The sequence below is a fragment of the Clupea harengus genome, chromosome 3 (genome assembly GCF_900700415.2).
Source record: "Clupea harengus chromosome 3, Ch_v2.0.2, whole genome shotgun sequence".
NCBI lineage: Eukaryota > Metazoa > Chordata > Actinopteri > Clupeiformes > Clupeidae > Clupea > Clupea harengus.
The window spans coordinates 11,997,763-12,007,762 of record NC_045154.1 but is presented as its reverse complement, the minus strand read 5'-3'; the positions used below and the strand labels follow the sequence as shown (position 1 = coordinate 12,007,762).

General features: G+C 44.9%; 1 protein-coding gene across 1 annotated transcript in view; it reads left to right on the top strand.

Moving 5' to 3' along the window:
• The window catches only part of LOC105892127 (cytosolic carboxypeptidase 4), a 90,079-nt gene that overhangs the window by 43,509 nt on the left and 36,570 nt on the right, over nucleotides 1-10,000 (top strand). The gene's annotated exons all lie outside the window — the stretch shown is intronic.

The following is a 10,000-nucleotide window of genomic DNA, read 5'->3' as shown; positions in this document are numbered from 1 at the left end:
TCTGACCTTCTCCTTAAGCATCCTGCTGTAAGCTTTATTGACCAGTGGGCCGATCGATGCTCCCCTTCACCTCCCCTCACCCCTCTGCGCCCATACACTGATTTGGTTCCTTGGCAAAGCCAGAGACAATGCTGTTGTCTGTCCTTAATGGCCCGCATTTAAAGGGACGCTTTGGATTTAGTTCTCAGGCCGAACCTCAATCTGTAGCAGCAGTCCTAAAGGGGTGATTACCATAGACAATCATTGTGATCGGTGAACAGAGAACCTGTTGAATCGAAAGACATTTACCATGGAAGCTAACTGTGAATGAACGTCTCATCACTCAGCTATGGTTCCACCCGGATTCTCTCTATGCAAAGGCATTATACAAGAATGAGAAAGTGGGAGAATCTTTTGATGAAAGCAATTTCCTGTTAGGTTTTTCATTTTCAATTCATGTTCATTTAAACATTTCCAATAATGTTAAAGTCAAATCCACTGTGAAGTTTTCTCTACCATTATAGAAAACTGCAACATTTTGCTGGTGATCAATTTTAATTTGACAGTGATCTTTGACAAATTAAGTTTTGTGCAAAAACACTTACATAAAGTGTAACTGCACCTATACTGTAAATGTGTTTTTGAGCTGACGAAACACATCAAAGCTTGTGTCGATATTGACAAAACTTGCATTTTAATAAAGAAATCTGCATTCTATGGGTTGAAAATGGTACAACATGCCATATACTCTTTGAATCATCCTGAACCTTGCAAGGCCGATGCTGATGGAGAGTCAACCGTTTGGGACTTCTCTACTTCATGAAATGGTCGGCCCCACCTTTCCCAGCCCCCGCCCATGAGTGTGAGTCCTATTTTATGTTTGACGATCAGGACTCATCATTCACAGGAGGTCCCCCCCCCCCCCACCCACCCACCCACACACACACACACAAATCTCAGTGGCCAGGTGAAACTGTAGAGGAATGGTATGTAATTTATGAGGCTGACCTTGAAAGTGAGGAGGCGAGTAGACAGCATGAGGCAGCCCCTGAGGAGAGAAGCAGGAACCTCCTGCAGCCTAATCAGTTTACCTGACACAGTGGACAATCATGTCAGCTGTAGTTAGATGAGTCTGCTGTTGTTGCTCTTAGTCTGATGACTGTGTTGAATGCAATGAGGTTGTAAAGGATGGAGGTAGTAAACACTAAGGCTGTGCAGGTATGATATGTATTGTGTGCAGGTTTAAGACACTGTTAGGAGGTGGGGATAGGAAAAGGCTATACCTTCAAATTGTATTTTATACTATATTATATACGACACTAGTATTTGACACATTTATTCTCTCTAAATGGGTTGGAGTTCTGGGGGTCTCACGTTAGCCACATAACTCTGAACAATTTGCATGTCTTCAGCTCGGTACCCTTATATGGCATGAACTTCGCCCCTTGGGCGGACAGTGTGGTCTAAATCTGGATGAGTTCCTCAGATTCATTTATATGTTAATGTGCACAGCACACATGTAAATGCAGGGGTTCAGCCCTTTTGAAGGAAACTTGTGATTTGGTGCTTGGAAAGGTCACTTTTCACCTCTCGTTTTCATCAGAATTGTTTTTCTCCATAAATTGGATGCATGCAAATGTGACCCTTTAATTCATGAAAAAAGAATTGCGGTGCCTTTTGAACCACCGTCTTAGGTCTCCATCTTTCCATCTGCTTACCATAACCACTTTGGTGAATAACCACAATTGTACCCCAAAACAAGCCATGGGTGTAGTTTGGATGAGCTTCCACCTCCTCCCATGGTGATTTAGTGCATTTTGTATATGTGCTTTTTTTCAGAGTTGGTCTTTAACCTGGTAAAACTCCAGTACCCTATATGCATAATATGGGGTATGGGTCCATATGTGAGTTAGAGAATCATGACGTGTGTATGAGAGCGTGTGTGTGTGTGTGTGTGTGTGTGTGTGTGTGTGTGTGTGTTTTTGATGTGGGAACAATCCTGTCATTAGACTTTGTGGGTTGATTATATGCCTGGAAATGTACTTTTGTTTGACTGTTGAGTGTTAATGAAAAACCCACACGAAGTTCAGAGAGAGAGAGAGATTAATTTCACTCAGTTCAGCACACATGATTCAGGTTGTTACTGTCACTGAGACACTTTCCAGAGAACCACAGCAGTGAGGGGATTCAACCCTGTGACAGCGAGACTGTGGCCTTCAGGACCGGTAGCTATTGCCATCTGGAGACCGCTTCCACAGTCCCTACCAGCCACTACTAAATGCCACAGCAAGCAGTGTGTTTTTTATCTCTTTGTCTCCCCAGTGTAGCAATGTCTTGCCGGAGGTAAGCAGGTGCCCAGCGGGGAGGCACTTAACCCCAGTCAGAGAGAGAGCGGGGAGAGAGCGGGGCCTCGTTGGAGGGAGGAGGAGGGAGTTAGCCGCTCTAAAGTTTGGGGCCCGTCCAGAGGTGTTGCCCTATGGGGTGCCAGCGGGGGCTCTTGCCACATGAGTGGTCTTGGCCCTGATAAAGCTGGAGCTCACAAAAGGGGACCCGGCCTGTTGAACTGCCGGCGTTCACCCTGCAGTGGCTTCTGCTCTCAAGGGTGTCCTCTGTGCGGTGAAAAATGTTTTCCTGCCAGGAGTTATGTTGCTTTAAGGTTCACATATAACTCATCTTATTTTTGTTACCGTCAGTAACGCTTCATGCCTGTTTTTGTGAAAATCAGTCTTTCTAAAATTCTTCACCTTACTTTAAAAACATCTTTCAGATAAAAGTTCTAAGTGATAGCATGGCAAACTGCAGACTTGATTAACTGCAGTCATATTGCAGCGGGCAGATAAGAAAGATAAACTTTGTGAAGAGGTAGGATCATAGATAAAGGAGTAAGAGGGAGGAAAAGGAGAAATAAGAATGTGAATGAAAATGAGAAGAGTTTGTCTGGTGTGTGAGTGTGTGTGCACACATGCACCCATGCTCATATGTATGTGTGTGTGTGTGTGTGTGTGTGTGTGTGTGTGTGTGTGTGTGTGTGCGTGCGTGTGTGCACACATGTACCCATGCTCATATGTATGTGCGTGTGTGTGTGTGTGTGTGCATGAGTGTTTGAGAGAGAACATGAAGCAGCAGGCTATGTGAGCTGTATTAAAACGTTGTGATCCATGGAGGTGGTGTGTGGTGTGATGGTGCGGCGTGACAGTGACGTATTTAGGGGCTCCCAGTGAGCAACCGGGCGATGGAGGGAAGATGAATGAGCCTGAGCTCACGCTGTTCATCATCCCACTGAAGGAGCAGTCACCACCACCACACACACATGCACACACACACATGCACACACACACTCTCGTTCTCTCTCTTTCTATCTACCTTTATCTTTCACTCTCGCTATCTCTCTTTATCCCTCTTTCTCTCGCTCTTTCTCTCTCTTTCTCTCTCTTTCTCTCTCTCACACTCTCTCTCCTTCCCTCTCTCTCTCTCTTTCACACTCTATATCTCTCTCTCTCTCCTTCCCTATCTCAGTGGTTCTATGTCAGACCTTTTGCGGTGTTAACCTCCAGCATGTTGAAGCTGAACTACTCCGTGCTTACACAGAGAAAAAGGGTAGAGGTGTGGTCTTTGTGTCAAATCAGCAAATTCATAGTCAAGGGTGCCAATTGGTTTTCCTACAGACTTGATTACTACGTGACTATATAAATGTGTGAACCACTTTTTGCATTTTCTCACAGAAATATGGGTCCTGTAAGTGTAGAAAACAAAATCATCTCACTGCGACCCACTTCTGAATTGTCCTTGGGTCGGCTTCATTCCCAGTACCTGTTTTTTGAAAATGATTTTTCTTTAGGCAGGTACGAGTGAGGTAGGTATTGTTGACCCAAGAAGACCCCTATTGAAGATTCCTGAAGGGCAGGTTTAGGATCTAACAGCATGATGGTCAGATTGGGGCATTCAGGGCCATGGCTCTTTTTGAATGTATCTATTTATTTATATAGCCCCATAAATCTGAGCACGTCGTGTGGCTCTTGTACAGAAACTGAGTAATATGCCCCCTAATGCTCTGCAACATGGCAAGATACAGGGGGGGAAGGTGAATTGACTGTCCAACCAATTTGATTTCCATGTGAATATGTAAGCATATAAAACCATTCTTTTTGCAGTTTCTCACGAAAAGTCAGTATAGAAAAATTTCCATGGGGTCTGATTGGCCAGCGTCTGACCGAATATAGGTTTTTTGGACAATGATTTCTATATAGGCAGGTTCAGATCGGGTTTAAAACCCACAAAGACTGTTGACTGTTTCTGCCCATAAATATAAAGCCATAAATCTGAGCACTATCTTGGATCCATCCATAAATGAGCCATGTTGATGTTAGACCTACCTATTGAAGAGGCTTGAAGGGAAGCACTCATGAGAAACTGCACCAGTGTTTACCTCTCAACACAGTGTCATTGATTAATGATAGCCTTGGACTGAGATAGCCTTGGCTTAGTGCTTACAGCCTTCTGGATGTTTTCAAACAACAGAGAAAAGAGCAGTGTGGTTATGTGTGATAGCAATGGATGGCTCAGAGAAAGACTCGGCAGACAGAAAGGGTGCAAGCACTGAGGGGTCAGAACAGTCAAGTTCAAAAAGTGTCTTTGACTCTTGTGGGAATTTTGCGTCATAAATCTATGTTTTTTTTTTTTACATTGACATTTTAGTTAAATCTCCTCTGCCCTGAACCTAAAAACTGTTTCTCTCTGTCTCTCTCTATCTCACTCCATCTATCACCCTTACTTTCTGTGGCACTCTCTTATTTAAAAGGAGACCCACCACTCTCTTTCTCCCTCTCTTTCTCTCTCTATCTCTCTTGGTCTCTCTTGGTCTCTCTCTCTCTCTCTTGGCCTCTCTCTCTATCTCTCTTTCTATCGCTTTTGGCCCCTCTCCCTCTCTTTCTCTATCTCTCTTGGCCCCTCTAGGCTCCTCTCTCTCTATCTCTCTTGGCTCCTCTCTCTCTATCTCTCTTGGCCCCTCTATCTCTCTTGGCTCCTCTCTCTCTATCTCTCTTGGCCTCTTTCTCTCTCTCTCTCTCTTGGCCCCCCTCTCTCTCTCTTTCTTTCTCTCTCTCTCTCTTGGCCCCCCTCTCTCTCTCTTTCTTTCTCTCTCTATCTCTCTTGGCTCCTCTCTCTCTCTCACTTGGCCGCTCTCTCTGTCTCTCTCCCTCTTTTTCTTGGAGGCCCAGCTCTGCTTTCTCTGTGGCAGCCTTCGCTCTGATGCCTGGCTTGGTCTCTGAATGAGGCCCAGTGTGACGGAACCCCCAGTCTCAGTCTTGAATGGGGTGCTGTGATTGGTTGGACGCTTGTCTCATCAGTGGTGTTGTTGTCACGTATAGCATGATGGTGATGTCAGGCCTTTCAGTCTGCACCCTGCGCACCCCACCACCAATTTAAGCCTAAGCTTGTGGCAGAACAATCTCCTTTCTCCAGTTTAATGAAGCCGCATTGATCCTCTGGGCTGTTTACTGAACCTTTGTGTCTCAGTTATCACGGCGTCTCCCCCTCCCCGCCGCACAAATGTGATGCAGCAGAAATCGCGTTTAAATGCACCAGTGTGTCTCTCGCTGGAAAATGGGCCAATTAAACTTCAGAGGTCACTGCCAGGTCTGACAGCACGGACACAGATGAGCAGGGGGAAATGGAAATGTATTCTGCTCTGTTGTTTTTGGGAAGACAAATAAGATAGGAACACACCCACCCATACACACGCACACACACACACACACACACACACACACACACACACACACACACACACACACACACACACACACACACACACACACACACACACACACAACCACAGTGTGGCAGGTTTAAGGCCAGCCCTGATGCAGGGCTCTCAAGTGTCACGCAATGAGCGTGACAGTCACTCATTTCGGTCTTTAATCACGCACTCCCGCCACACATCGTATTTCTCACGCTGAAAAAAAACTCTAGGCTATTTAATGTGCCGCAGCACGCAAACATGACCTGGCCGCGCTGCCCTCACCATGGAGGAATCAAGCACGTCTCCCCGAATCCCCCGGAGTTCTGCCGTGAGGTGCCAATTATCAGCCAATCAAAAAAAAAAAAAATAGCCAATCAGAAAAAAAAAGTGTCTTTTGTATCTGTTGTATCTGGGTAAGATTTAATCCAGCAACCAATGAAAATAAAGCATCCTGGAATTGCGCGCGACTGATCTTCCGATTCACAATGGTTTGACACAAGCAATGACAACTTGACTGCAGTTAGAGAATATTTCCCAGATAATTAGCATCAGTTTTTAATGAGTGTTTGTAGCCAACACAGTTTGCCTTTTCACTATAGCTTTGACTCCGAACTTCGTTAATAGGCTATAATAAATTCGAGTAGGCCTATTAAAAATATATATAGCCTATAATTCGAACGAATATTGGGCAGCCCTTAATATTCAATGATGTTATGGGCATTATTTTTTGTAAATGTGTTTGCTTGAACATTCTATTCAGATTCCGAGGCTTCTTCACGTGAAGTTGTGAATCGCGAGCTCATTAGGCATACTAGCATGTTATAAATATCCTGGCCATGGATGCATTAATCATTGCATCTGTCTTTCAAAGATGTCAGGTAAAAAACAAATAAGCATCCTGTCCTTCGCCCAAAGAGGAAAGCCCCCTAAAAAGGCCAGATTAGGCCCAGAGAACGTAAACACATTAGAGGAGGAGATGGTGGAAGAGGAAGAGACAGTACAGGTGGAAGAAGAGACAGTACAGGTGGAAGAGGAAGAGACAGTACAGGTGGAGGAGGAAGAGACAGTACAGGTGGAGGAGGAGGAGGAGATGGTGCAGGTGGAAGAGGAGGAGACAGTGGAAGAGATGGTGGAAGAAACAGTGGAGGAGATGGCTAGAACAAAAGGGAGAATAGTCCCAGGAGCAGCCACCTACAAGACCTCTTTTAATAGTGAATGGACCTCTAAATGGCCATTTATTACTGCAGGAAGCACCAGCTCATATTACTGGTGCTCTATCTGCCGCCAAGAGAACTCCTGTGCCCATCCAGGTGTGCGGGATGTGACAAGGCACATAGGCAGTAAGAGACATCAGGCCAAACAGCAGGAACTGAAGTCAACCAGCGCAGTCAAAAACTTTGACTTGCCAGTGACTGCAGAGATGAGTGTGCAAGAGGTCAAGGTACATTTAAATGCATAAGGTTGACTACAATGTTCATGAATACAATTTTTCCTAATTAATACATCCAATTCTATGACTATGGCATATATAATGGGAACCAACACCGAAAATGATAAGAGTCCAAAAAGGCAACAAACACCTACAATAAACAACACAAGTCATAATTCTCTCTCTCTCTCCCAAATTGAATAAATACTTAGTAATTGGTTGAATTGTCAGTGCCATGTGTCAAATCTTTTCTGCAAGTCTGATCAATTATTAACAACAACAAAACACTAATAATAATATGGGGGGAGGGGGGGGGGTAGGGCCGGTCTGTGGGCATACGGCAGGGGAGGGGCGGGCGGAATGGGGGCGTGGCCAGGAGGGGGGGGGGGGGGGGGATATGTCACTCTTGCCTCACTTCAAAACTTGAGAGCCCTGCTGATGTGTAGTGGAGTTGATATAGGTGTGTTGTTAGAGCCCACACTATCACAAACCTATATTTGCGATTTATAACAGCCCAGTCTCATCTATTGCACAGAGAAAATAAATTTACATACTCACGTAAACACATGCATACAGACAGGCTGAACAGATAGGCAAAACTAGCATGGACATAGCATAGCATGCAGGAACCCCTTTGGCTCCTTTTATTCCCACTATCAGAGTTGAAAGGATAGGTTGAGCACAGTGGAAGGAAAAAGATGTAACAATGAGTGTCGGAATTGAACCGCTTCAAAGTGTCTTCAGTAATCACTCTTATCGAATCAGTTTGAATCAGCTCTAGCCACCGTAGCTGACATGCCTGCTCATGTGAAAATGAGTTCTTGTCATCTTTTGGTGGAAATCACACAGGACTGTTAGATGTCATTAGTGTGATGCATGCGTTCAACATGTAAAGGCTGCAAGCTCCTATATCCTAGGTCTGGTTATCTGGAAAATGGCTTGACATGAACTGAACTGGAAAATGAATTTCTAAAATGGGAACAATTCAAATTGATCAAATATTCTGAGAACTACCTAACCTCATTTTTTTGCAGTTAGGGTTAGGCCTCAGCTGCATGACCTTTTTTGTGTGTGTATTTTATTATCTATTCTTCTTCATCAGCTATATGAAAAGCTGAAAGCTTTAATAACTAGTAAGTGTAAACAACATACATTGAAAAACAGCCATGTCATTGAACTGCCATTGAATTCAAACATGCATAGGCCCTATTCCATTCACCATTGACAACAAGGTAAACTGTGTTCCACTGTGCTCTGTAATGTCTGGAGATTTCTGTAGGGTTTCTCGCTTTCAAGTATGTTGCCTCCTCTGATTTCCGGTGTTTCCGAAAAGAGGAACCATGTGTAGGGAGAGAGAAGGGTGTGCCTCTTCATGCAGACTAGATGCAAACTGTATTACGCATCTGAGCTACGTATAGTCATGGGGTGCTGGTTCACAGCTAGGCAGCTTGGTGATAGGGAGCAAATGGTTCGTGGTACACTGCCTGGTGATTGGGAGCGGATGGCTTTCACCTAGGGGGGGGGGGGTGGTGGCAGAATGGCTCTCACCTAGACAACTTAGGGGGGGGGCAGGGTGGCTTTCACCTAGACAGCTTGGGGGGGGATGGCTCTCTGGTGGCTCTCTGGTAGACTGCTTTCACGATCAGGAGAGGCGATGGTCCTCCGATAGACTTCCTTGTGTTTGGGACAACCGTTATTTTTCATCTGCTCTCAATCTCTCTTTGAGGAGTCTGCAATTTTGTAGTTGTTCCCTGCGAGGGCCTGGCGGTGCCATATATCTTTTGCAGAGCAGTCCATTATGTTTTCCCAAGCATGGCCTCAGGGAGAGTAATTGGAGAGGCTGGTCAAGGGCTGTTAGATGTGCTCTATGGCATTATCTGGTCCATAGCCTTCTTCCAAGCTTAAGCCAGCAAGAGTAATGAGATCATTATAAGATATTAAGCACAGTGTCGGAAACCAGACCGTTTTTAATGGTTAACACGCTGCCTTCATATATCCCAATCACTGTTATATCTCCTCTGGTTTGATTTGGGTTTAAGGGGAAATGTTATTTCACCCCCGAGTCTTGAGGATGAGTACAGTGGTGTCTGAGGTGGAAACTGGTCACAAATCAGTAATACCTGCTGTGTGGAACATTCTGAACCTTTGAGGGAATAGAGAGAGAATTTTTCATTTTGATAATTCTGACACAAGTACACATTTTGTCTGTTTGAGAAAATGGAACACACTAGATTTTAACTAAGAGACTTGTCTTAGTTATGTCCTCACACACAGGGCTGGAAGAAACAGTGTCCTTCCCTTTATTCATCTTGAGCGTAGAACATATGCTTGCCTTTTATGAGCTCATATTTTTCAAAATGAAAAATGAGGTGGATACCCTTTCCTGCCCTGTATACTCTAGTGTGCAAGCTATCCACTTTTCCTGTGAAAAACAAGTCGAGCTTGACTACAGCTGCGGGGATTTCCTAACAGTGCCGACCATTTGGTCTTTTGGCAGAACTCCTGGGGTTCATTTACACCTTGTAACGTTAAATTGGAGAAGGCATTATCCTTGTGATGGAAAGTTATCCAATTGAAGTAGTATAGAGTCACTAGTGGTGCAACATCCCGCTATCCTCTTTAAACATGTTCTGATGTGTGTTATACCAATCCTTTTGAGCACCATTTCTTTTAGTGACATCTTTTCAAGCACTTGTCACAGGATGGTGGCATGGTTGGCATGGGCAGCCTGGCACTGGCGGGCAGCCGGTGGCACCCAGCCCACGGACATGCGAGGTGGGCCTGATGCGCCTCGCTAACACCAGCACAGGATATGGAGTGCTTTGGCACAGGAAGTCTCTCATTGGCATGCC